General features: G+C 47.5%; 1 long non-coding RNA gene across 1 annotated transcript; it reads left to right on the top strand.

The window, feature by feature from the left end:
* Window positions 1–2,246: 2,246 nt before the first annotated feature.
* Window positions 2,247–23,656, top strand: LOC144162931 (uncharacterized). Its single transcript, XR_013320798.1, has 4 exons — window positions 2,247–2,637; window positions 12,814–12,906; window positions 15,104–15,215; window positions 23,278–23,656. It is a non-coding gene; the product is annotated as an uncharacterized LOC144162931 (long non-coding RNA).
* Window positions 23,657–27,152: the final 3,496 nt, after the last annotated feature.

The raw sequence follows: 27,152 nt of genomic DNA, 5'->3' as shown, positions 1-27,152 counted from the left end.
GATAACGTCCTGCACTCGGCCATACTACGCACCTTAGCGGAGACTAATTGCGGCTCCAGAACCTACAACTATGTCAAGGCGTTCTTACAAGATCGGAAGGCCAAGCTCTCTGTAGGGGGACTCGAGTCAGATCTAATTGAGCTGGGATCGCGGGGTACACCTCAGGGTGCAGTTCTCTCCCCTTTGCTCTTCAACTTGACGATGTAGGATCTGCCGCCCAGACTGAACCGGGTGCCAGGCATTTGTCACGCACTGTACGCGGGCGACGTCACCATATGGTCAAATCAAGGAACTAGGGCCGACATATAGGACAGCTTCCAACGAGCGATAGAAATCGTGCAGACCTTCGCCCGGTCCCGTGGCCTGGAGTGTGCACCGGATAAGTCGGAACTACTGGTGGTCCAGCCCAAGAAGCCCAAATACCCGAAACAAGACCCCATCAAGCTGCACGTGGATTTCATGCCTATCCCCGCCAGGCAGGAGATCCGTGTCCTCGGCGTGCACTTTTCCAGCATGGCACACAACACCACAGCGGTGAGTCGCCTGATAGCGGCGGCCAACCAGGTAGCCAGAATGATCAAGCGAGTGTCCTCCAAAAACCACGGAATGAAGGAGACTGAAACCACTAAGCTGGTACAAGCCTTTGTGGTCTCCAGATACACATACGTCGCTCCTTTTCTGAACCTCAAACCCAGAGGAGGACAGACTAGACCGGGCTCTTCGTAAGTGCGTCAAACTATCTTTGGGCCTCCCAGTATCTACGTCCAATGAGCGCCTAATGGCTCAGGGGGTCCATAACAGCACAAAAGAGCTCATTGATGATCAGAGAATAACGCAACAGGTGCGCCTCACGAGGACAAAAACAGGCAGAGCCATCCTAAATAGACTGGACGTAACTCCTCCGACCACGGTGCAGGATCGATTCGACATCCCTCGAGAAATGAGAGAACGCATTCACATCCATCCCCTCCCCAGACACATGCACCCGGAACACGATCAAGTCCGCAGAACACTCCGGGCCCAATACCTCTCCAAAACGTGGGACTCCCACCCTGCTACAATCTACTGGATGGTGCCGGCCCCACCAATGGGGTGACCACAGCAGCAGCCTGCTCGTCCAGTGGTAACCCCATTGCAATGGCATCCATCAAAACGACGGATCCGACCCGCGCGGAAGAGGTCGCCATCGCCCTGGCCATCTCTGCCCATCCTCGCGCCATTATACTAACCGATTCCCAAGAGGCTTGCCGAAATTTCCTCAGAGGCAGGATATGTCGCCAGGCCCTTCGCATAATTGCGAATCAGCCGCCTGAAGGGGCACAGATCATATGGTTCCCGGGTCATCAGGGACAGACCGGGGGGAATGTCGCCGCGCACGCCCGCGATTCCTTATTCCGGGCGTTCACCCCCGCTGGTTGCCCCCCAGGCAAGGGAGCCAACCGATCACCTTCACCCCCTTCGCTGCGTACCGCCTACAGGGAGATACTGCTTGAACAGAGGCTCGGCAGGAGAAGATTTCCAGCCCCTCATCCCTCGCTCACAAGAATGGAGGAGGTGTTACTCCGACAGCTTCACACAAACACACTTCCAATTCCCGCAACCCTACATAAATACTACCCGGACATCTACCCAACACCACAGTGCCCGCACTGCGACCAGACGGGAGATTTACTCCACACGATGTGGCACTGCACACAAAACCCCAACATGAAGAACATCACACCGAACAACAGATCCACGACACAATGGGAGGCCACCCTGCTCAACCCGCATCCAGCTTGCCAGAAATGGCTTGCGGACCGGGCTGAGAGAGCTACGCGTCGACCACCGGCAGCCCCGGATTAGCGGGCCCGACCATGGCTCTGAGCAAATAAAGTTTTTTTCTCTCTCTCTTCTCTCTTCTGCTTGATAGCGGTTAGCTCCCGCTATCATACATTCAAACAACCGCACCAAAAAGAGGGTAAGATACTAGCGCCATAGGCGGCTGCTTTACACAACAAAACAAGTGCGAAGCTGCGGCAGATTTGCGAAGCTTACGCGTGGGAAAAGGAATATCGTGAAGGCGGTGTTTTTTAGGACCGCACATAAAAAGAAGAGTAAGTTTTGCTAATAAAGCCGTAAAAAATTATTATGGATTCTGCAATTAGTTTACAATTTTTTTTAAATTTAAATGTGTAAGAAATTGAGATGCAACTGACTGATTATTTTCAAAATTTAAAATCTGGGGGGCAGCAGTGAATGCCGGGAAGGCTCCATGCCGGGAAGCCGCGAAGCCGCCGTGAATGTGCGCTAGCTGTTTCAAACCGTTTCCTTGTTTGTGGTATTACGTTTAGCTAAAACCGTCCTTCCGTGTCGACGTCTGTTAGCTGTGCCAGCGACTACAGTAGGTTTACTGTCAGCAGCGATAACGCTGGTAGTGTGTGTGAAAGAAAACTGGAAAATTCGTTGCGCTCTCAGCGGTGGCTTCTCGTTCACTGTAGCGATTTTAGTGTGAACAGTGTATTCCTTCAGAATTTAGTCGAGGTGGCAGAAGTGGCGTCGTCTAAAGAAAGAGTTGTGCAACTTATCATGGCTCCGAGCTCAAACACACGCGGCTTGGAGAAAATGTTTTTTTTTAATTCTTCTGGGACACTTCAGGTGAGTGTACGCTTAAAAAACTTGGAAGTGGATATTTTGCCGGCTGCCGGCATTTTTTTCTCACGGGAATTATGCCGGCACAACGGTGGCGCTACCATCGCAGCTGGCGGAGTGCCGGCAAAATTACAAAAGCGGAAAATGCCGGCAGCCGGCATTTTCCGCCCGTTGTAAAGTTATGCCGGCAACCGGCATTTTCTGGTCCTGTTAATTATGCCGGCAGCTGGCATTTTTTACGGGTGATTGCACGTACCGGCTTCCGACACACTATGTCGTTAATTATGCCGACAGTTTCTACGCCTGTTAAATATGCCGACCGTCGCAAAGGTTTGGATGCTGGTATTACATTTCAGGATAACGCCGGATACGAATAACGAATCAAAGTAGTTTTAACGTTTTAATGTTTTTTTTTCAAATAATTTCAGGATATTCAGAGCCAAATCCGGAAAGATTCAGTGACTCAGTGCTGATAATGTCCGGTCACAGGAGCTCACCGCGCGCAGGCCTGCCATACGAGCCGTAAAATGCTATGTGGGCAGGCCCTCAAGATCCTTTTCCCTCAAATTTATAGTGTGCAATGCGGTGGAAGCTGCGCAAGTTGTCCGCAGCAAAAGTAAACAAATTGTATCACTGCGACTCGCTTCCTGGCTCATATATGCGCGCGCCGGGGAACAGCACACGTACAAACCGCTGAGGGACAAAGGCTCGAAACGCAGCCTAAGATCTTTTTTTGGGAAACAATTTTTAAAAATAATAGTAAATGTACGAAAATAAATCAAGCACAGATAAATTATGCAGCCTACATGGCTGAAATGAAACGCAGGGTGGCGAAACCGTTAGTGCACATGTCGTCTGCTCAAAGTTTAGACGCGCTCTTCTCGCAGAGTTCATTCTGGACACATGGCGCAATCGGTGAGTTCTCCTCGTAAAAAATACTGAAATCAAAATACCATCAAAGACTGCAGCAGTAAACGTACATATTATTAACTTTGTCCGTTCAGATAAAAGTAGCAATACCGTACTAATAATTGCGTTCAAAATATTTGCAAGTCTCTTGATTTGAGCAGCCTTGTACCCTTCTTGCCACAGGTAATGCTTAGGGTGAAAGGGGCGGCTTTCTGCATCTGCATGAGCATGAGTGCAAGAGCGAAAAAATATCACGTGTCCACTAACCCTACGCATACCCCCCCCCCCCCCCCCCCCATTTTTTTTTTTTTTTTGGTGTGGGTTCTATTATAGTTTTTCTTCGGATTTTTTTTTTCTCTCTCCTTCGCTCTCTCGCACATGGAGGCTCTCGCACACGCGCGAGTCCTATTTAGCACGCGCGCTCCGGAAAGTTGGCGCTCATGCGCCCCTATAGCTCTTCTTGGGCGCTTGCATTTCGACGCTCACATGTGGTTTCTGTTATGCCTCTCCCTGTATTGTATTTCTATAGGCTACATTATTGTCAATTGAGCGCCCACTGAGGGCGCCTAACTTACCGCGAAGGAAAGCGAGAATAGGGGCCGGGGCTTCCGGTTCTACCTGCCGAGACCGGAGACTGAAAGGTCCTTTCAAAACCCCCTTCACGGTGATTTAGGTGCCTCAGCTCTATTGAGAACAATATTGACAATATAGCCTCCATAGTACAGCCGTGAGCTGAAGTAAACGGACCACGGGAGCGGTGGCCAAAACTAATCGCTGCGCCGTCTGGTTGCGCGGCGCCTGCTGTCGAGATCGCACACAGCGCAGGCGCGGCCTAGCAGTACAGCACACATGCCGCTATCGCTCGCTGCTTCGCGATTGTCTCACGCTCCGATAAATTGACGCCAGGGGAATCACGCCGCGCAGTTAGAGGAACACTGCCGGGCACCGCCCTATCATTGAAAACGATGCGACTCACCTGATAAGTGGCACTGGTGCTACGCTGCCATACATAGCGTGCTGTGGCTGCGTTGGGCTCGTAGCCTTTTTTTATTCAAAAAAAAGCAGGAGGTTTCTTTTTTGTTAAGTGAGGAAGTTTCTCAGTTGATATCTGCTGTCTTGTTGTTTGTTCTAGTTCGTGTTTTGTGTTTTTCGTGTTCGTGTTTTTCGAGTTTCGAGTTTCTGCATGACAGTGACAGAGTTGGGTCCCATAGCTATTTGTGTACACAACAACAATTGACTGTCTTTGTGGCCGCTCAGCGGCCTATAGTATTGGCTAATTGATAGGTCCTCCTCACTCTCGGTTGAGACGTCTCTTTGGGAGGCGGGACTTTTGTAATTAAACAAAGATTATGGCGTGGTGAAGGAAAGGGCTGCCCGCAAGACTTGGGATTTGCCCTACCTCTGACTTTTTGTGCCACTGGTACTCGGCCGGTAGCCAAAGACTCCTTCTGGGCTTGCAAAAGTGGTGAGGAAGCCCACGATGAAATATGTTGATACGTGTCCTATTGTCGCACAATTAACCGTTTGGCTATATCTCTATGCACGCCCTTTGAGTGTGGCTTTTCTGGATAATTTAAACGTTGTGCAAAAAGCCAGCTTTAAAATTTGTGCTGTGCGGAGGCGTTATTCTAACATGTCATGCGGCAAATCCACTTTTTTTAGTTCGCGGCAGGGTTTGGAAAAAAAAAGGAAGTTGGGAGTATCGCGGAGGGACCCACGGAGTTCCTCTTCTCCCACGTTCCTCTTTTTGTCTGCGGACCCCCATCTATGAACGACCGCCCTGTGTATTGCTTTGTAAAATATTACGTGTAAATGAACTTGGCTGTTTTGAAGTATACCGTCGTTTGTTTGCCGCATGCCGTCGACCATAAGCTAGTAACCTTCTTATCTTCAATCGTCGACTGAACGACCCTCTTTGGATCAAATCCTTCAATTTCAACTCGTGGCACAGAAGTGCGCAAGAACTGTCAATAATGTTTTCAAGTGCAAATAAATCTAATCGAAAAATGTAGTTTGCATGTAGTTCGATAGTCGCTGGGAATTGAAGGCGTGGTTCAATGGTATCTCATATCGCAATATAGTTTTTGAACATAAAATGTATGTGTCGGTGCCTCGAACTTGAAAAATTGCGAAGCTGGATTTTCCCGAGCAATTGCGAAATGGCACATATGCCGCATGCGGCGAACGAAGTTTCATAAAGCAATGCAGTACATACCTAAACACAGCAGTTTTTGTCAAAACCTTGGCATGTAAGGTTAACATCAATAATTTTCCCAGTTGCTGATATTCTCGGGAGGCTGTGATTTCGCATCTATCCTCAAAACCGACAAAGATGGTGTTGTGTTTTATTTTCTTCGACTGTCCAGTGATTTTTTTCTGCTTCATTTTCTGCTTCAATATATGCCGGGGGGGGGGGGGGGATTGCAAAAAAAAAAATAAAAGCTTGAAGCCCGAGATAATCACCAGCGCGCCAACTCTGCCAGCGGAGCCGCGTTGCCGCCGATTGCGCCAGCGCGCCATTTCCACTGAAGGTGTGTGAGCCGCAGGCAGTAAAACGGCAGCGCGGCTCCCCTGGCGTCAATTTATCGGAGCGTGAGACAATCGCGAAGCAGCGAGCGATAGCGGCATGTGTGCTGTACTGCTAGGCCGCGCCTGCGCTGTGTGCGATCTCGACAGCAGGCGCCGCGCAACCAGACGGCGCAGCGATTAGTTTTGGCCACCGCTCCCGTGGTCCGTTTACTTCAGCTCACGGCTGTACCTTGTGGTCTGAACTATAGTTAATTAAGCGCTCCGCACGCATGTTTCTTGTGCGTGCGCTGGTGAGCGCACACATGTGGTAATAATGCCACTAATTAGGAGTTATGTGGAGGACACCAAAGCAGGACAAGCAGCTTAGAGCCCTTAGCAGCACAAGCCCGTCCTGCAGAACCCAGGAATCCCGGGATTTGATGGCAGCACTGTCTGATGTAGCAAAATATCCGGCATTCCTGAAATGTAATGCCAGCACTAACCCTTTGCGACGGTGGACCTACCGTTGTGTTGGCTGTGTCGGCACAATTAACGGCGTAGTGTGTCGGCAGCCGTTACGTAGGGATACATGTTGCCGTCAGCATAGAGAAAGAAATACTCAGTCAGTTCAACAGGCTCCTGCTGCCGGCCATGTATCATGTAGGGACGTGCACTCGATCCCCGTAAAAAATGCCAGCTGCCGGCACAGTTAACAGGACCAGAACGCTTAGGTCATTTTCTGCTCCTGTAATTTTGATGGCACTCTACCAGTTACGATGGTAGCTGCACAAAGTGGGCCTGGCTGTAGGCTTTTATCTTCGCTTCAAGCTCGGCAAAACTTGTGAACCGATCACCTACACGCGACGTCTTCGCCCGACGGTGTCATCGTTTCCGTAGGTTTGGTATCAGTGGCAAACGACGGTGGCTTGATCAACGCCGATGAGGAAGCCTCGACAGAATCGTCGCCCGACGACTACATCATTTCCGCGGGTTAAGTTGAGAGGTAGTCGATGTCCGCGCACGGGATTATGAAAAAGCCGGACAGCCGGCAGAAAAAAAAAAAAAAAAAAACCGGAACCGGAAATTTGACGTCAAAGAAAGAGCCAGCCAATCGGACGACACTGCCGGCATAATTCCCGTGAGAAAAAAATGCCGGCTGCCGGCAAAATATCCACTTCCAAAAAACTTTCCCTGCCAGACTATGAATTTCCAGTGAGGCTTGTGTTATCCGAGAGATTTCGTGTTTTATAGTGCCCCCAGTGCTTGTCCGAATGCAAACGGCGCTTTGTTCACTGAGAAATTAATCAATTTAAGTTAAAAGTTTGATTTTCCCGCTAAATCGGGTGTTTTTGTGGTCCGCAATGACATCACAGACCGCCCTGCAGCCTAGGGTCCCTTGATTCACGCGTCCACCGTACAGGGTGGAGACACGTATAGGCAGTATGCAATGAAAAGTTTAGCGGGCGATTTCTCCGCCTGGCAACACTGAAAACCGCCATGTCGGTGGCCACCGTGCCAGCGCATGCGCTTTGCGCCCGCATCTCGAAGAAAAAAAAAAGAAAAACCAGCGCACGTCGTCTGCTGCGTTTCAGCCCGATTATCGGTAGTGGCGTCAACAGGTATAATATTATTCGCACTCACATTAAGTGGTGGCGCTCTTCCTACCCTCGAGCACTTCGAATCCACGGAGGATGAAACCGCGGCGGCGAACGGCGCGTATAAGCAGCATAAGTCCGACACTGCATTTGGGTGCCGCCGCGGATGTCGACCCAAGTGCACGCGCACCGCATCCACGGCTTTATGTCTGGTAGGTGCCGTCTAATACGTGGTTGAGTACAGAAACCGAATACTTTCTTTGGAGAAATGGTTCACGCGTACACAGATTTAATGCTGGCTTTCTCGTGCGCTAAATGTTTCACACCCAGCAAAACAACTCGCGTCTGATGTTAGAGCGCGGCGGCTGGCAATCAGCCGATCTGCGGCGGCTACTTCATACGCGTCTGGCGATAGGTAGATCGTACTGTGCTGCACTCAACAACACTTGGCCTCGAGGTATTACTTTGTGTTCATAGGGCAACAGTTTGGTAATGATGCAGTAGTTCCTGCTGTCAAACGGACCACTGCGCTCACGTTGCAACCTTTGTGCCACAACCGACTCGCACTCGCTCGTAGGTGTGCGCGGAGGCTGGGGTTGAATTGCAGATTTGGTTGTCACACTCATGAGCGGAATCGTGACTTTTCGTGTAACCAACGCTATCGCTAGCCACCACACTATCGCGGCACAACTGACTATCGAACCACTCGCACACGCATTGCACGGGAACCCAAGGTCACTCGCGGCCCGAGGCTGCATCCTGCATGGCTGCCATGAAGGCATGGGGGAGAAGAGGGGTGCCTGATCTGGGGGCCGGGCGCACAACATCGCCTTGACAACAGACGCTTGACCACAGATGCGGCGGCGCACTCGCACGGTTGCCTGCATGCATTCCACGCTATTGAATACCGGCTATACGCTGGCGCCGCCATTTTGGTTTGCTCGCTCGCCGCTGAAGCAAGTCGTTGTATCAAAACCGCGCTACAATTATCGCCGCAACCGCAATGCGGGTAACTGGCGAAGTTTGAATAATCTTATCTGTTTCGCGTTGCTGGGTCGCTTGGAAAATGAAAAGAACGACTCGAGCACGTTGACCAATTGCAGCGGCACGGAACCGTTCAAAGGGTGTCTCCACCCTGTACGGCAGCGTTGCCATCGAGGTGCTCACGCGTTTGTTTACGTTAAACCTAGATGGCGCCACCATACTGTGGAATGCCGTTTTTTGCCTTTGGTTTGTTTTTGACCTTCTTTAACCTGACTTGTTCTTGCTCTGGGAGAAAATCATTGCCTGAAACATAGTGCTCGCTCGACAAATATGGTCACGTAAGACACCGTAGCACCAATCAATCGGCCAGTATCGTCTGAGACGACCCTAAAGCTCCGCAGTTCTGTGCAGCTAAACAAGCATAGTGTGCGCAGTACCAACAGCAGTACGCATCGGTACTTCTATGTTTACATGTGCTTTCGTAACTTACACTGTTTGTCCCACCATTCTTACGGCTTTAAAAAGAATGTGCCCTAAATTTAAGCGCAAATAGCTCGTTCAGCAAGCTTATCCTCGGTATTCAATGGCGTGGAATGCATGCAGGCAACCAAGTGTGCGCCGGCCAAGCGTCTGTTGCTAGGCGACGTTGTGCGCACGGCCCGCAGATCAGGCACCCCTCTTCTCCTCCATGCAACCGTGTGAGTGCGCCCACGGCCTCCGCGATCGGCGTCCGGCGGCGCGCTCGTTACGTCGGGCTCCGCGGGATGGCGGCACTGGTCCGTGCTAACCACGACTGTGAAACACATGACTGTGTTTCACGTTACGAACTCTTCGCCGAACGCAAAGTATTGCGTCGAGTTCACTGTGAGTGCGATTAATAACATCTCTGTTGGTGCCATGCACAGTTTAGAATTGGATTGGAACGGAGCTGATGACGCACGCTGGTGTCTTTTTTTTCTTCGGCGTGCGGCCGCAGTGGCCCAGGCTGCGCCGTGTCCGTGGCGCATCGGCCATGTCTGTGGCCATTTCCAGTGTTGCCAAGCGAAGAAATTGACCGCTAAACTTTTCAACGAATACCATCTATAAACTCTGCCTAATTTGCGTTTGCTTTTGCCGCCCTCCGCCAATCGCAGAGCTGTCTCATATGACATCATAGGTTCTGTTGCGGGAAATGAGCTAGTGGGTCGCATGGCCATTCCCTTTTTTCCTAATTATCTAGCTTATTTGAGCGAAGTTTACATTAAAAGTGGTGTCGGTATGATTCTAATGAGGCAATCTTTTTAATGAACAAAACTTGTGTTTTCTCTTCATGGCTCCTTTAAGCACTTAAGTTTGATTCAGTGTGCACCAGAAAAAGTTAGATTAATCAGCATAACGCCGTGTTTCTTCGCATTTCTTAGTTGGTGGCGACGTAACTGCCTCCTTTCCATTAGTATTCTGATTGTGCGCCTTTAGGCTAAATAAATATCTACAGTCGAGTCTGTTTATAACGATACCGTTTATAACAATATATCGGATATAACGATGAACAGCTATGGCACCGTCAACTTTTGTATTCTTTCTATGGTGAAATAAACCGCTTATTATAATGCTCCAGTGCACGATATCGGATATAACGATTGAATCTGGTGATATTGTGCACCAAAAGTGCAACAGTGACGACTCTAATTACGCGGTTGTGCAGAATAGTCAGGTAGTGTCTTCGTCGGAGGCCCAATGCGTGACACAGTCCCTCGGGGACTTTGTTTCCCCCAAGGACATTTACCTCAGCTAGGTGAAGCACCTGTAGACGCTCTTTGAAAAGATTTGCGCTTGCTTCACATGCGGCAAACAAAGGTGACCGACCAGGGCTTCTTTTCCGCAAATTAGTAGTATCCCCTTGCTGGCATGTGAATAAAATGTATTGAGCTCTGTTCCGTCTTTTTATTCGCAACCCGCTTATAACAATTATCGGTTATAACGATGGGATTTCCTTGGTCCTTGGATATTGTTATAAGTGGACTAGGCTGTATCGTCAAAACTCCTCACAGACGCTTCAGATATTATTAGTTAGTGAAACGGAAATAAGTCCATCGGTGCTTTTGTCCCTCAGCTTCCCCTTCACCTTAAAGGAGCCATGAGGACAAAACATAAGTTCGGTTCATTCGAAAGATTGCCTCGATAGAATCATACTGACACCACTGTTAACGCACACTTCGCTGAAATAAGCTACATAACTAGAAAAAAACGGAATGGTCATGTAACCCACTAGCTCATTTCTCGCAACAGAACCTATGATGTCATATGAGCTCGGCTGTGCGATTGGCTGAGGACGGAAGAAGCAAACGCAAATTAGGCACGGCTTATAGGTTTTCTGAGCGAACTAATTTTACAGCAGTAAGAATGGTGCGGTAAACAATAAAAGTTGCGAAAACGCACGTAAGCATAAAAGTACCGATGCACACTGCTGTTGGTACTGGGCGCACTATGCTTGTTTTAGCTGCACAGCACTCCGCCGCTTTGAAGTTGTTTTACAGGACACTGGCCGATTGGCGCAAGCGGCGTTGGCTTACGTGACCCTGTTTGTCGAGGATACCCCGGGTTTCACGAGACGATCACTTTTTACAGTAACAAAAACAAGCCAGGTGCAAATACGCTCAAAAACAAAGCAACGGCGGACAACGGTTTGTGGATGACTATAGCAGCGCCATCTAAGAGGGCTGACGGAGAGCAAGGCCGCAAACCTGAATGACACAGTGGAAGTTCGCTTGAATACACGCCTTTCTGACGTCATCGCTGAAATTACGAAAGCCCACGATTTCGTGCGAGAATCAAAATTTTAACCTAAATTGATCAATTTATCAGTGAATACGGCATCATTTGCTGCCGGACAAGCGCTGGGGGAACTGTAAAACGCGCAATCTTTCGAATAAGACAAACTTGTATACTGTCTTCATGGCTCCTTTAAACAAGGGTGAAATGGTCGCAACAGTCAATGCTTGTTGAGAGCACCAGAAAAATCGGAACATTGTTTGGTGTACGCTGTTGAAGTTTCACCATTTCGGGGCTTCAGCTGTCTGTGGTCATGAAGTGGCCATTACCCAACTAAGCCCATATGCGCTTACAAACAGTAATTGCTGGCTTACCTGGCAGCCCAAGCATCTTCATTTATAATGCCCCCCCCCCCCCAAAACGTGTTAAAATTTCTCGTGTTTGTTTGTCGGCAGTACCGTCGGCAGTCGGCAGACCGTTAAATAACCCTGCATACAGAAATGGGGGGGGGGGGGGGGAGAGGGTTGAGTAGATAGTTGCTTCTTATTCCAATTCAGTGCGCCCACGTATAAGTGCATGGGTTGAGTGTGAAAGCCTGCGGAATGAGTCTGGTTGATTTGAACACTGTCCGCTTGGTGAAGACCGTGTATAAGCAGTCAGGCTGAGTCAACGGGTCACAAGCAGTTAGGCAACTTGTGTCGTGCCCTTTTGCCATGCTTCCAGCCTTACTCAGCAACCTACTTGCACGTGAAGGCACAATTGCGCTGACCTCCTGCAGAGAGGTGCACAACTTGGTTTGATGGAAAAGATTGTTTTGGGGGCCTCTACCTGAACGCAGTAGATTTTGATTGATTGATTGATTGTGGGGTTTAACGCGCCGACGCAACGCAGGCGATGAGGCGCGCCGTAGTGGAGGGCTCCGGATTAATTTTGACCACCTGGGGATCTTTATCGTGCGCCGAAATCTCGTGCACACGGGCGTTTTTGCTTTTCGCCTCCATCAGAAAAGCGGCCGCCGCGGCCGGGAATCGAACCCGCGACCTCGTGCTCAGCAGCGCAATGCCTTAGCCACTGAGCCACCGCGGCGGGTCGCAGTAGATTTTGTTGAGTTTATGTATGCACAGGAGGATTGAGTGAACAGATCCATCTATTCGTGTTGTCCGCATCAGGTTCATGTGTACGGTGCTTGAGCTAAGTGCAGGGGGTTGATATTTCTGTGGTTGCATCAACTTCTCTGTTTTTAGAAATGAAGTGACAGTGCAACACATGTAGTGCACTCTCTTGTTTGCAGATATACTTTCTGTACAGAGAGTGATAGCTTGTCTTTGCATGCATGATGCTTAGGAAGCAATATTTCTCTGCATTAGTATTCTTTTTTTTATTGTGCGGGAAAAGGCCGTGCCCACTTCACTGGAGCTTATTATTGGTACTGCAGGTGGTGCTGGAGTGTGTATAGCAAGAGAACCTGGCAGGCGTTAAAGGCTGGCCGAGGAATTGTCCCTTCAAGCTTTGGAATGCCACCAAAAAGGTATAGCAATCTTGTATTTTTTTGGCCCACTCTGCATGCTTCCTGAAAATGCACTTCCTAAATCAATATAAGCTGTGTCAGTATTAAGCCAAAAGGGATTAATCTATACAAAAAGTACACACTGCATGATTAAATGATAGCCAAGCAGGAGGATAACAGGATGAGCACAAAACTTGTTCTTTGAAGAAGCAACAACACGTGTACTTGTCATCATTACTCTCAACAGCCAGAACACTCTGTCGTCCTTGTGTCCCCGTCATCATGTAATCGTGCAGTAAGTGTATTTTTCAAATTATCAAGAATCAACGAGCCAGCACCTTGTGTAACTTGCAGTGTGCCTTATAGCAGTACGCATTACGTCTTTAATGTTGATGTTGTGTCTACCAGTGCTTCTTTTTTTTTAATCGTATTTTTTGCTAGCAAATCCACCTAAAACATATTTGATTAGCATTGTGAAAAATCTCCCAACTGTCATGATTTAGGTGCATGTTAAAAATCCCCAACTGGTTTAAATTATTCAGTAGCTTTCCACAACGGCATGCCTGATAGCCGAGATATGTCCTTGGTGTGTAAAACCTTCCATATTTTACACAGTGTATAGCCATTGGCAGGATGTGATGCAATTTGTTTCGCACTTCCATTTTTCTCTTATAGTGCCAATGACATCAACTATGTCCAGTTTTATTTGTGTCTTGTGCAGAAATAAGTGGAAATCATACATTTTAAGTTAACATTTACCACAGAGTAAAATGGAGCAAGTTGCTTGGATGCAAGTTGCTTGGATGCTGAGATGAACGATTCCCACACTAAATCGAACAAAGCTGCAGGAGAAGATCGCTGATATAAGCAAATACAGCCCAAAGCATTTTTATATTTGTCTGAGCCAAAATCGTCCGGCTTCTTGCTCCTTCTCATAGGGTTATTATGCACTAGCCTCTGAACTGCATGGTAGCACGAGAGCAGCAGCGCAGACTCCATTTGTATGATTGGAAAGGCACGCCAACAGCGGTGCGGATAATGCGGTTCATTTCGTGCTAGCTCAGTGCTGTCCCTGTTGCCTGATTTTATTGTTTCTGTGTTGCTTCAAACAATCATGGCTGGAGTTACAAAAATTTTGGCACTCAAGCCTGCGGTGACATTTTAAGTGGTAATGGTGTGTGAGACGAGGCACTGGTGTTACCATAACATCCATGCCTGCTGCATGCTTGTGGAGTGTGAGGCAAGTTGAGGTGCTTGAATGACACTTGTGATGGCTTGAAGACGTCACCATCCTCGGTCTGAGCTAGTGAAGCTGAGAGCAACACCGTGAGCCGGCCCAGTTGGAATCTATCCATGGCTCCGATTGCGCAAAAAACAAGGACGGACGAGTGCGCTCGTCTTGTCGTTTCCTTCTTCGTCTTTCTTGTTTTTTGCACAATCAGTGCCATGGAAGCTGAGAGATTGTGTGAAACCGAAGTGTGTGACGGAAATCATCGCAAGGTATGCATGTGTTCAAAATTAGGCGCTGTGGTGACGACCCACTGATTTCGGCAGATGAAGAGAAAATTGTGAACGAAACAATAGTCAAAGGGGAATAAATATAAAACACGGTTAAGTAGCGCGGTAAAGACGGGACAACAAAGGAGACCACACAGGACCAGCGCTAGTCCTGTGTGGTCTCCTTTGTTGTCCCATGTTTACTGCGCCGCTTAACCGTGTTTCACAGTTTGAACCAACTAGCGCAAATTTATACATTGTGAAGAAATAGTTGGAAGCCCCAGTTTATGACAAGTTCACCAGCAAGCTCACCTCAAAATTCCCAAACAGCCCAGGTTGATGCTAGGTACCTAATCGGGCTTGCCTCATGCCCATCTCGTCAAAGTAGAGGCAGTCTATAGTGGCCAAAACGTTGCAATGCTAAGGCCACAGATGCAGGTCTAATCCTAGCCACAGCAGTCACTTTTGTAGTTGAAGCTATAAACAAGAATGCCTGTGTGTTGAGATTTTGGTGTGTTGAGTGTCTCCAGGCGATGTAATGAATCCAGAGCCCACCATATTACGTGGCACATAGCCTCGTTACGTAGCTTTGAAACAATAAACACCCTAAATTTGCATTCTTTGTTTTGTTGTCAAAGTATAGCTTTTAAATAAACTGAGAATGCTTTTTGGTTTTTATACGCACATGTTCAACACTGAGACCAATTTTGAATTTCTGCAGATGCGGTCCGACTGATGGAAAGTATGGACGTTGCTTCCCTTCAAGATATCCTGCCAGCCATCCAAGGATGGCTCGAAAATTGCCCAGCCAGGCTTCAAAATGCTTCAAAGAGGTACAGGACTTAAAAAGTTTATTCTACTCACTCTGCATGTTCTTTAGAGGTGTAGCATAACTGAATCAACCTTAGAGAAAAAAAAAGTCGCAGAAGCGAGTGGTATCCCGCATTTGCTTCAGAAGTAGAAGGGTAACTAGTTCCGCTCAAAACAGGCGGGGAAACATTTTTTTTTCTACTTTGAAACACAAAGTGCACGGACACCCCCCCTCGAAAAAAAGTGCTTGGGCTATTTCCAGTGGTTGCAATGCCGGCCAGAATGGTGCTGTGCATCAAAGCCACGCAAAGATGGCCAAAATCTGACTGAACTAACTTGAATCACAAGGAGCCGTTTACACACATATTTACCAAGTTCTGATCAATATTCAAACATGTTTTTGCGTGGATTTTTGATAGCAATTAGTTTGCTTTGCTTTGTTGGCTGAAAACATATTTAAAATTAATAAAGTAAATAACCTGAAAATATAAAAATTAAAGAAAATGTCCTTTCTTCTTTATTTGCTTCTCCCCTTGAGCCACCCAATTCACCCCACATTATTAGTATGCTCAGTATAGTTAGGGTTGTCCGTTTTCGGGTTTTATATTTTGTTAAAACTGGCTGGTAAAAATCAGCTGCTGTTTTTCAAACTCGTAATCGGGGACAAATCTGACTTTTATGTAAATGTAAAACCATTCTGAAATGTGTTTTTTATGTTAAATATTCAGATGTACTAAGTAATGCACTCAGTTTATTTTATCAGTAGGCAATTTGTGTTTTTTCGTATTAAATCTACAGATGTACTACGTAATGTACTCAGTTTATTTTATGAGGACGAAGATGCGGTTGCTGACCAAGTCAAGGTGAAAACACAGACGTTTCGGGACCCGTACGTGTTCCTTGATCACACTAAGCCGGCGAGAGCGGTAACTCGCTTATAATTCTAAAATGTGATATAATGTGTAGCTTGCAGGCAGATTGCCATCTATCGTATTGATAGTATCCTCAGTCGTTTGAATAAACACGGATTCCAAAAGTAGTCTTGTGGTTGAATTCTTTTCCTTGGCTGTTATAGCGGCGTTATCCCAATCGATGGAATGACCATGATTATTGGTGGGCTCGGCCAGTGTGTTTGGCACTTTCCTGTTCTTGCCTGCGTCCCTTTGATGTTCCTTTATCTCCTGATGAAGTTGCCAGTTTCGTCGATGTAACTGCAGCTGCAGTCTGCACATGGTATCTTGTAGACAACACCGGGGTATCTCTTGCTGTCCAAGCACTCTGTCACGTTCACAAGCTGATTCCTCAGCTTGTTGGACGGCATGTGCGCAACGCGAAGGTCATACCTTGCAAAGATACGGCTTAGAGCTTCGCTGACCCCAGGAGCCTATGGATGCCGGCACGTCTTCAAAATGACTTGCCCTTGGATTGCCTGGAATTGAGGACACGATCTTCAACATTCTTAATAAATTTCTCCGGGTACCCGCTCGTCAATAATTCTTGACGTATTGTGTGAAGTTTTTTCCTCATTTCGTCGTCACTTGAGCAAAGACATGTTGCCCACATCACAAGAGAAGTGACAGATTGCTTGTGACAGGCTGGGTGGCACGAATGAAAATTCAGGTAATGTCCGGTATGCGTCGCTTTCCTGTGCACAGCAAACGAAAGGCTAGTTCCGGTACGGTTCATCTGGACATCGAGAAAAGGAATGCGGCTGTCACATTCAATTTTGCTGTGAACTGGATGGTGGCTTCAATTGGGTTGAGAAGAAGCAGGAGTTGTGGGCATCTTTCCTATGGATAATGCAGAAGCAGTCGTCCACGTAGCGGACGAACATCTTGAGCTTGGGAGCGAAATCGGCGGGGGCATCCTGCTAAATGACCTCCATGACCAAATTTGCAGTAGTGACGGATCTGGAAGCTCCCATGGCAGTTCCGTGGATCTCCTTGTAAAACTGCCTGCGGTAGGTGAAGTACATGTTGCTTAAGCAAAATTCCAGCAACTCACACGTGTTCTACCTCCAAAGGTGTGCGTTCCACCAGCGTCTCGTCCACCAACAGGACCTCCTTGCATGTTGCTGCGGCCAAGTCGACAGGAACCGAAGATAAGAGCGAGTTGACGTCGCAGGACACCATTACGTCGAAAGTACATAAGTTCGGCGTACCGCTACGGCCCACCGTCGACTTTACAAGGTCACCGCTGCACTGTCTTTCCAGATACAGTGGAATCTCAATGATACGATTCTGGGTGATACGAATTTCGGGATGATACGAATTTCTGAAAAGTCCCGGCAAAATTGCATTGTTAGCAATGGGAAAAATTTCGGCTGTTCCGAACGGACCTGTGTGGCCCGGCGGATGATATGAACGAGCCGGCGAGGGGCCCGACTGCCGAACAAGCAGTGACGGCTCTCTCTCCCCTCTTTGTCGCTCTTTCTCTAGAAACTGCCGGGCTGTTGTTTTCTGCTTGCTGACACCGCCGCAAAACCCCGCACGCTTCTCGCGGCGTGGCCGGCTGCGGCCGCGGCTGCGAAGTGGCGTGGCCGCTCGAGCGACCGCTCCTAACCGCTCTTTAAAATGCTGCTCAAGGCAGACGCTAAGTTGCTTGTGCAGTAAAGGAGCTGATTATGCATGCGAAAACGGTACTATAAAACATCGTCCACGGCGCTAGTGATAGCGCCCATGAAATATCTGCCGGGGTGCTAAGCCTAACCATCTCCGGCGGAGCCAAGCCGGCTTTCTCGAGCGCTTCGCAAGTCGTCAGGCTCCGCCATCCTGCCGCGCGCGTCGTGCGTCATTTTCTGGTTGAGGTAGGAGCTACCGCGGGCGCGAAATCGTCGATACAGGCGTGAAAATACAGTGCACACAAAGCCGAGGTGCGCGAATCGCGTGCAAAAACGCACCATGCGGATCACGCTTGACTTGCGGCATGTAGCGAGCTTGAGCACCGCGAGTGAGGTGACGAGCGCAAAGCGTTACGCGCTCCAGAAAGGACTGCTTTGCAACATGGGGGTAAAAAAATGCAGAAGAAAATCACAAATTTCATCAGGCGAAAGTAAGAAAAGAAATACACGAAAACTTTTTTCAGAGCTACATTTTTTGGTCTGTATTGGTTCATACGAATATTTTTCGTGGTCCCGCGAGATTCGTATCATCGAGATTTTACTGTACCTACATGAAGTGTTGAGCCCGCTCGCTGGAAAAATGGCAACACACATTGCCAATTTGTCAGCTTTCGTGGAGAAAGTGCGTGACATTTCCCTGGATGAAGGTGACGTAACGGTGTCCTTCGATGTCAAGTCACTCTTCACTTCGGTTCTGGTCGACTTGGCCGTAGCGACATGCAAGGAGGTCCTGCTAGCGGACGAAACGCTCGTGGAACGCACATCTTTGGAGGTAGAACATGTGTGTTGATTGATTGATTGATTGTAGGGTTTAACGTGCTGAGGCAACGCAGGTGATGAGGTGCACTTTAGTGAGGGGCTCCGGATTATTTTGACCTCCTGGGGATCTTTTACATAGGCTAAAATCTCATACACAGGGGCGTTTTTGCTTCTCACCTCCATCAGAAAAGCGGTTGCAGCAGCCGGGAAGCAGACCCGCGGCCTCCTTGCTCAGCAGTACACCTCAGTCACTGAGCCACCATGGCAGGTTAGAACACGTGTGTGAGTTGCTTGAATTTTGCTTAATTAAGCAACACGTACTTCTCCTACCGCGGGCAGTTTTACAAGGAGATCCACGGAACTGCCATGGGAGCTTTATATCCGTAACTACTGCAAATTTGGTCATAGAGGTCACTGAGCCAAAGACCCTCATCGATTTCGCTCCCAAGCCGAAGATATTTGTCCGCTACGTGGACGACTGCTTCTGCATTATCAATAGGAATGATGCCCCACGGCTTCTGCTTCTGAACTCGGCAGAAGCCACCATCCAGTTTACAGCAGAATATGAGTGTTACAGCAGCCTTCTTTTCCTTGATGTCCAGGTGAACCGTATCAGAACTAGCCTTTCGTTTGCGGTGCACAGGAAAGCGACGCATACCGGACATTACTTGAATTTTAATGCGTGCCACCCAGCCTGTCACAAGCAATCTGTCACCTCGTCTCTTGTGACGCGGGCAACACGTATTTGCTCAAGTGATGACGAAATAAGGAAAGAACTTCAGACAATACATCAAGAATTATTGACGAGCGGGTACCCGGAGAAGTTTATTAAGAATGTTGAAGATCGTGTCCTCAATCCCAGGCCACCCCAGGGCAAGTCATTTCGAAGACGCGTTGGCATCCATACATTCCTGGGGTCAGCGAAGCTAAGCCGTATCTTTGCAAGGTATGACCTTCGCATTGCGCACATGCCGTCATACAAGCTGAGGAATCGGCTTGTGAACGTGACAGATTGCTTGGACAGCAAGATATACCCCGGTGTTGTCTACAAGATACCATGTGCAGACTGCAGCTGCAGTTACATCGACGAAACTGGCAACTTCATCAGGAGATAAAGGAACATCAAAGGGACGCAGGCAAGAACAGGAAAGTGCCGAACACGCTGGCTGAGCACGCCAGTAATCATGGTCATTCCATCGATTGGGAATAACGCCGCTAATAGCCAAGGAAAAGAATTCAACCACGAGACTACTTTTGGAATACGTGTTTATTCAAACGACCAAGGATACTATCAATACGACAGATGGCAATCTGCCTGCAAGCTACTCATTATGTCACATTTTAGAATTATAAGCGAGTTACTGCTCTCGCCGGCTTAGTGTGATCAAGGAACCCGTACGGGTCCCGAAACGTCTGTGTTTTCACCTTGACTTGGTCAGTGACCGCATCTTCGTCCTCATCATGATGCCTGACCTGACGAAGTTTCGTCAAACTCTTGACTTCACTTTATTTTATCATAAGCATTATGAGGTTCTTAACTGTGACGCATTAAAAATGGTGTTTGTTTCAAGCTGGTAACCGGGGGTATATCAGGGCTTCCTAGTGAACACCGTTCAAAATTTGGCGTTTGTTTGGAAATGGATCAGTAATGATGACAGTGGAGAGCATTTATAACTTTTAAAAAATGAAAAATTTTGTCCACAAAAACCTGGCCAACGTTTTTTACATGTCTTTGTTTATGCACATTCATCTGCATGCGCAACATGTCGGTCTCCATTCAAGATCTCTCTGATCGTTGTACGTAGTTCAGCTGGGAAAAGGTCGTCTCGGTACCAAAGTTTCCATCAGCAAGGCACAAGATTATCAGTGCAGCGTTTGCCGACCTGGCGTAGTGACCAGTAGAGTCATGTCAATACTCAATTGGAAGCTGTTCTTCTGGGGCTTGCTGCAATTCCAGTAAGTGCTGGTTGAGAATGGCGGACTGTCAGCCCACGATTGTGCAGATCGCTACTTTGAAAAGGTCTATTCGGGGGAGAAAGCGGGTTTAAACTCAATTCTCCTGACACATGTTGAGGGTGAAAATACAATAAATTCAGGATTTACCTGAAAAAAAAACAATCCCAAGTATTGGCGGTGAGATCTTTGAGTGGCGCCCCCTGGCTCTGACGTCGGCTTAGGGATTCGCGCCGCTGTCGTCTGCTACACTCCGCTTGTGAGGGGCAACAGTGCCTGGGTTAGAAATCGCCCGCTTCGTTGCTGTAGTGCGTTAAAAAGCGTATTTCTAGCGACTCAGTTATTTTGCCAGCTTTTGACCCACCTGAATAATTTGAAGCTGTATCCCCCGCAAGTTTGCAACACACGACGAGATAGAGAACAACTTCATTCAGAGTATGGGTCAGAAGATCGTGTGTAACTCGTCCTTTCTTGCTTATTCGCGAGGATCAGCGATCAGAGCTTCTCGATAAGTATTCAAAATGCGTAGTCTTCCCTGCAGTATTTTTGAGATGCTCCTATGAAGACTCAACAGTCTAATACTACGTACCAAGCAGCGGCCTCTACACGCTCATCGCACAGAAGGAAATAAAGAGGCTTTCTTCTATTTCTTTCGTTGTTGTCTTGTATCGGGTTAATGTTTCTTGCTTTTTTTTCTGCCCAACGCATTAATTTTTCTGCGCTGTCGCCAACTTCTTAGGAGGTTTCGGGATGTTTGGAAGCCTCACAAAGGTCGTGTGGATATTTCTTCATTTTGTATGGCCTACATTCCCTTCTTCACAAATTGGCTTTCATTACGGCTGCGTGCAAGAAGGTGCATATCCGCAGCGTGCTTTGTTTATTCACATGCAAATACAATGAAAAGGTTTGTGCTACGCCACCGCGATCGCGCCCTAAACAACGTGGTCCACAGTACTCGAAGGCGGCTTTTGTGCTACGACTTTCTATCGTAATTATATCGTTATCATAACGAACTGACTCTCAACTCGAACAATGATGACATGATTACGGTGTTGAAGGCATGATATACTCGCTGAGTAACGTAATAAATAGTATACCTGCATATATTACACGACTCGAAACCGAAGAAGAATTCCAACTAGCTCTTTATTGCTTTTCAACCCTTCCAGGCGCGAAGAACAAATCCTATTCTACTCGGGATGGCGTTCTATGATTTGAAGAAAATTACTTTTACTCTCTTGTCCTGGACTGAGGACCCGGCCCACTAACCAGATCGATTTAGTTGTTAAACAAAGTTTTCCCCTCCTCCCCTTACTCCTCCCCCTCCTCTTGAGAGCAGTTTTCCTATAACGCATATCCGAATATCGGGAAGATATGGCTGTGCAAAATGTTCCGAAATATCTCTCCAGGTCTTAACAAACATTTATGTGTTACTATAAATTTAACGAAGACGTGACTCGTTTTGCTCAATAAACCTCCAGACTGGTTAGATGCCTGGTATAGAATCAGCACGCGCGTATATACACACTGGGTTATTTGGAACTGAACCTACAGTTTTTGCAGTCTATAGTGCATGTCGGCAAACTTCCATGCCTTGACAACGTAAAGTGATGTGACAAAACGCGTTCGAGCGTTCGGCAAGGTTGCAAAAACTGTTTTACCTTACATATGATTACCAGGAATCGTGATGCCTTCTGCCAAAGCCGACAGCCCTGAAGGCCTAGAATTTGTTTTGGTCTTCCATATTCGCTGTTGTCGGTTATTAGCAGCTGACTGTTCCTTTTGTTCGAATGCTTACATGAGAAGCTGACGCCTAGCTCCGACTCTTCGCGCTCCGCACAGGACCGGCTTCGCAAGGAATGGGGTGGCGCCAGCAACGTTTCTCCCGTAGCGGTATCCAAAACTATACTTTAATTGACACCATGAGCTAGTGTATGCGATTTAAGCCTAATATTATGATAAAAAGTTACCCACACGCCAATTCTGGTGCGGACAAGCATCAGACGTTGACCGAGCGCAAAGAAACAGCAGGGAGAGCGATCCTGGGTGAAGCAGACGACAAATGCGAGAATCCCTAAGCTGACGTCACGGAGGCGCGCTTCGCAGCGCCGCCTGTGTTCGCGCTCACCGCCAATAATTCAAAGTTGGGTTGAAATGGCATATTTGGTCATTGCAAGATGCACAATTTTTCCTAATGGTCAGGTGTCCACCACAAAAAAAAAATGTTCCATTGTGGGTAGTAGCCTGGAAGAGAATGCAGTTAATATTCCACACCCCCTGTGTTTGTGTTGCCCCTCTTCTAAATTTGCTTTAATATTGTGGAAATGGATGAAATGATTTTGTGCTGCTTTATATTGCGTAAAATAGTTGTCAAGCAACGTTTTACTATTTCCTGCAACTAATTTGCATTATTAACCTGACGTTGTCATATTGGGCATATTATTGGCATCTTGCATAAGTGGCACTCTGAAGCCTCTTAAATGTATACCCACTAGCCCCCTTCCCCTATCATCAGTCGCTGTTGACTTCCCCTACCCATGGCCTTCCATGTATCAAAAGGAAAGAGTGGTTTATGAAAAAAATTTTCAGCAAGAGTTCACTGGTTACCTGTAAAACAGTAACTACCTTAAGCATTTACCTTTGCCCTGCCTTGTGGTCTAAAAAAGTCTCCTTACACAAAAATGTGTCCATCGGGTGTTTCATTTGGGCGTGTGTCTGTGAATACTCAGATTAGTGTGTTTATCTCATCGCAGGAAGGTTAACCCTCCGTCATTGGATCAGCCTACCTGGATTTCCAGCACTTCAAACATCATCAAGACTCGGCCACTTTAAATAGGTTTTCACTGTAATGCACATGTTTTGATATATTTTCTGTGATCCCTAACTTATTTTTTATGATCATTCTTTTTAGTTCTTGCCGTTGACTTTTTTTCCGCTGTAACATTGAAAGGCTGAAAGGCATTCGGTATCTAGTCATTTTTTATAAGCATGTTTTAATTGCTATGGCAGCCAAATAGAACGGGTTGTTTCTAATTTTTGCCTTTTATGCATATCAAGTTTTTATTTACTCCCACATCTTTTGGTCACCTTTTATTCTATTTTGACTTGTCATGTTTATTTTGAATAATAAAATTGCTAGTCTTGCAAAAGTTGCTCAGTGTGCTTATTGCTGCATTTAAGGTGGGTCTAGACGCTTTAGCTCAGTCAGATTTGTCTGACCACACGAAATGCAGTAAAATGTGGTTATGCTGTCCCATCCATGCAACATCAAAGTTGTTTTAGATGAAATAAGTTATATATGTGCGCTCTTATTCTGATAACCGCATTTCTAAATACCCCTGGGCGTAAAACAGAAAGAGAGCTATAAGAGTTGTCTTGATGACATCAAATGACGCTGGCGTAAACTGCTGCGAGAGGTTTTCCTTTATGTCTCCACAACTACTAGAAAACATATTCACAAGACATTATGTCTCTATCTGGCATGCTTAGAAGTCGTCTTGTAGATTGCTATTCAAAATTTTTGAGAACGTCTTCAAAACGGAGAATAAACGTTTTGTTGCTTTCAATCCAGATAGCTCTGAGGTGTTCAGTATTCATCCTGTAAACGTCTTGTTGGAATTTTTAGCAGTCTCTGAGATATCATCAAGAATATCTTGCAAGACGTCTTGTAGCTCAGGCATAGCGTCGCGTTAGCCGAGCTACAGGATGGCTATCTCCCGTCTTGGCAGTGTCTATAAAAATCTTGATCAGGTGTTGCGTAGACATCTTGGAGGTCTCGCCAAGATGTCGTATAGAAGTGTGGTAGCTGTCCTAATGTGCAGATCAAGATGTCTTGGACAGCTACACAAGATAAGTTTGAGACTTCTACACGACGTGCTTGCGTTCACTGGGTATTTTGTGGATTCGCATTGCAATTTATTCATTCGTTCTTAATCAAGTTACGAACTTGTGCATCGTTAAATTATTCAGCCAGAGGAATTTGCCTGTGTAGGAGAGTTGCAAGGTGGGCTAGTTGGAAAGACATTCTTGGATAAAACCAGCGTGAACTCAGACGAAGACGAAGGAAGTGCAACACAAGGACAGCCGCTGGTCTAACAACTAAATTTTAATATCAGAAAGGGTGAACATAAATACTGAACACAAACAATAAAGTAATAAAAGGACAGTGCGCATGGTCGAAACAAGTTTGCAAAGGTCACGGTGATACCACAAGTAGATATACACATGTTACAGTCAAGGCACACGCAGATATGCAGTCTCGTTAGGATGGAGACACACGCTTGTTTGGCTTACCACATATATCACCTCGGTCTGCTATGTGGAATGCCTCCATGATTTTGCGGGTTGTTTGATTACGGTGCCTAAATAAAATGTTAGTGGCAGGAAAATTAGGTTTGCATTGGCTGCACTTAGCACAATGCGAAGAAAGATGGGATGATACAGGGTCTTTCAATGACAATTCATGTTCTCTCAAACGCACTTTGATACAGCAGCCAGTTTGTCCAACAAGTTTGGCCACAGGGCAAAGGAATGCTGTACACAACTCCCGTTGCGCATGCGACATGTCGGTTCTTGTGGTTGACACCACATCCGTACTCTTCCTGTTCGACAGCTGCCATTTCTATATCTTGGAATTTACTCAAAAAGTCAGAAAAGCACTTCAACTCTTCATGCAGCCACGCCTCTCTGGGGCACCTGAAAGATTCTTCCCTTTGCGTGAAACTGAAACACAATTTGACACCGAGAACTGGTTATGTGGTTCTGCTCGAACTTCCAGGCTTCGTCTTTTGGGGTTCAGGTAGCATATATACTCCGCTTTAGTTTTCTTGGGTTACCCGTGCCGTCTTCGAGATGCAGTGTTTTTGCCTCCCTTCCTGGCACGGCTTCCCCACGTTCTACTGTAATCATTTAGGACGTGCCTGATTTCTGTAGTGAGGCCTGTTGCATTAGCTTGTAGGTAACTTCAGCCTTAGAAAAACGAACATTAGTTTTTGTCCTGGAAGTGTACGAAAATATTCCAGCGGCATCATTTTGACGACGTTCTGAGGTGTACGCTGGACGTACAAACGGACCCTGATTGGACTGGCTGAGGATAAGATCTGGACAACCTGAGGATGCTGAAATGTCCAGAGCCGGACATCCTGAGGATTTACCCAGGTTTGTTTTGCATTAACTGGGTTCGCATATAAGTGGCGGAGCTCGTGTCAAACTTCCCAAAGAAGGCAGTTGCTCGGAGTATTGTGTGTCTGCATTCAAGGACGACTAGATGTTCAAACCTCATGACGGCTGGTGACGGCGCTGGTATCCAACGGAAGGAATTTCTTTTGAGTGATTCTCGTTATTTCTAACTCGCGACAAAACTGAGAATACACGCGCCGAATTTACGCTAAGTAGAGGCGCTACCGTTTAAAAATAGCAGGTACGGTCGTTTGGAGACAGCCTGCACCCTTTTTTTATTTCCGCAAACGGTCGCCGAAGAGCAGTGAGCGGCTGTCGTCTGCAACATCGCTCCGTGCTCGAGCTTCTTTTTTCTTTCTACGCGGCGCAAGCGGCCGGCAGCGACGCTCCCTGGCCAAGGTTCGAGCGTGTCGGCAGTTTTCTTGCTCTTTTTGACCGCGGGAGCAATCTCTTGCCGGACAGGCCCACTTTACTGCGCGTCTGAAGAGCAGCTTTGAATGTCTGCACGTTGTGCTGCTAGCAGACGACACCGAGAGACCGGACACCGTTACCTTGGTCTCCGATTGGCCGAAAGGCTTTAATTATTCATAAGGCTCACACGAGGCCCGTGCCCCAGCGCCGCCGGGGGGGAGCGCCAGTAGTTTGCAAGGGCATCATGTCGGATCGAGAAAGCGTCGATGAGCAACATCAGTCCACAAGTACGTAGCCCAACTCGCACGCATTTCTTTTGTGTGTGTGTGCGCTTGTCTGCATGACATCGTGGCAGGGCCGCTTCGCAACTCCCGTGCCGAGCGCGAAGTGCGTTTCTTTTTTTTTTTTCACGAGTGTCTCCCGAGCTCGCCGCGGTAAGATGGCCGTGTCAAGTCGGCGCACGGGTAGCGACGCAGTCTTGGACGGTGTCATTTTGACAGGTTCCGCTGCCTGCCTCGGTTCGGGATCCGCAAATGCACCGACCTGTGACTTCCACGCTGTGATTGTCACAAAGCTGGGGAGTTGTGGCGAGAGCTGACGGCGTTAAGCCTAAAAAAACTACTGTTTCTCACCAGAGTTGAAGTTCGCGTCCATCGGCGTCTCACCGCGTGCTGTCTTATTTTTGCTCCTGGCCGTACCAAGTCTTTGACGAGTGTATTAAATGTTCCCGAGCGCTCTTATTACTGCTACCAAGGGCGGTTAAGTGCTGAGAACCACTTCAATAATGCCTATGCCGGTAGTGAAAACTACGGCTCGCGTTCGTTTACAATCGCTCTCAGGCTGCGTCTTGCACGCTCGCGATTCGAATGCAGTGTTAGCTTTTTTTGTGACCGATGCAGTAACTAAGCTTTGCCTTGACATCCTGAGCACTTGACCTGAACTTCAGAAAATGTCTATGTGGGAGCTCGGTAGACGTGTGCTGTACGTCGTTCTGTGCACGTCGTCGTGATTAAGAAGAGTCGACGCCCAGATCTGGCTA

The sequence above is a fragment of the Haemaphysalis longicornis genome, unplaced genomic scaffold, assembly GCF_048455015.1.
Source record: "Haemaphysalis longicornis isolate Haplotype H1 unplaced genomic scaffold, Haemaphysalis longicornis Haplotype H1 scaffold_12, whole genome shotgun sequence".
NCBI lineage: Eukaryota > Metazoa > Arthropoda > Arachnida > Ixodida > Ixodidae > Haemaphysalis > Haemaphysalis longicornis.
This window is presented reverse-complemented; position numbering and strand designations above follow the sequence as displayed.